Genomic DNA, 1,379 nt, shown 5'->3' on the forward strand with positions numbered 1-1,379 from the left:
TTAGAACCTCCTGCCACTGCCATAGCTACCGCTGCTACTGGAACCTCCATAGCCACCTTGGTTTCATGGTTCAGCAAAGTAGTGGCTTCCACCACCATAAGGGCCAAAGTTCCTGCCTCCAAAGTTCCCTCCTTTCATCGGTCCAAAATTTGAAGACTGATTGTTGTAATTGCCAAAATCATTGTAGCTTCTACCACCTCCAAAATTGTTTCCACTACAACTGCCAAAGCCGCCTCTGCCTCCTCCATTGTTACAGCTGTCATAGCTGCCACTCCCACCACAGCTACTGCCCTGGTTTCCATAACCCTGTCCACCACTTCCATAGCCTCTGCTTCCTCCAGAGTAACCAGGGCTGCCTCCTCCATAACTACCGTCATTGTCAAATCCATTATAGCCATCCTCACTGCCACCATATCCACCATCACCACAGCTGCCACCAAAGTGATCACAACCACTGAAGTTCCCTGTACGATCAAAATTGTCATTGCCGCCAAAATCGCCTCCATGACCACCACCCAAGTTTCCAGAACCACTTTGACCTCACTAGCTATCTATCTCTTACTTCGACAGAGCCTTTCTTACATCACAGTTATGGCCATCCACAGTATGGTATTCCTGAATAACAATCTTATCCAAAGAGTCATGATCATCCAAGGTGACAAAAGCAAAGTCTCTCTTTTTTCCACTGCCTCTGTCAGTCATAATTTCTATCACTTCAGTTTTCCCATACTGCTCAAAATAATCTCGTAGGTGATGTTCTTCAGTGTCTTCTTTAATACCACCAACAAATATCTTTTTCACAGTTAAGTGGGCACCTGGTCTCTGAGAATCTTCTCTTGACACAGCTCTCTTAGGTCCCACAACTCTTCTATTCACCTTGTATGGTCTTGCATTCATGGCAGCATCCACTTCCTCCACAGTGGCATAGGTGACAAACCCAAAGCCCCCAGATCTCTTGGTGTTTGGATCTCTCATTACCACACAGTTGGTTAGTGTTCCCCATTGCTCAAAATGGCTCCTCAGACTCTCATTGGTTGTTTTGAAGCTCAGCCCTCCTATGAAGAGCTTCCGCAGCTGTCCTGGCTCCTTGGGAGACTCTAACTTAGACATGACAGCAGGGTGATGAGAGCCTTCAGCGATGCTTTCTCCGCAGAGTCAACGGGCAGAAAGGAATAAGATAATGAATGTGCCCTGTCTTTCAGTTTCTTTATCTGGTAGATTAAGTTGATGGAATTTCATATATTGAACCACTCCTGCATCCCTGAGATGAAAACTCCTTGATCATGGAGGATGATGTCTTTGATGTATTCATGAATTCAGTTTGCGAGTATTTTATTGAGTATGTTTGCATCAATGTTCATAAGAGAAATTGGTCTGAA

At 45.1% G+C, this 1,379-nt stretch overlaps 1 pseudogene; it reads right to left on the reverse strand.

Moving 5' to 3' along the window:
* On the reverse strand, positions 1–1,110 carry LOC114634516 (annotated as a pseudogene).
* Positions 1,111–1,379: the final 269 nt, after the last annotated feature.

Source organism: Grammomys surdaster, unplaced genomic scaffold (assembly GCF_004785775.1).
Source record: "Grammomys surdaster isolate TR1022 unplaced genomic scaffold, NIH_TR_1.0 958, whole genome shotgun sequence".
Lineage (NCBI taxonomy): Eukaryota > Metazoa > Chordata > Mammalia > Rodentia > Muridae > Grammomys > Grammomys surdaster.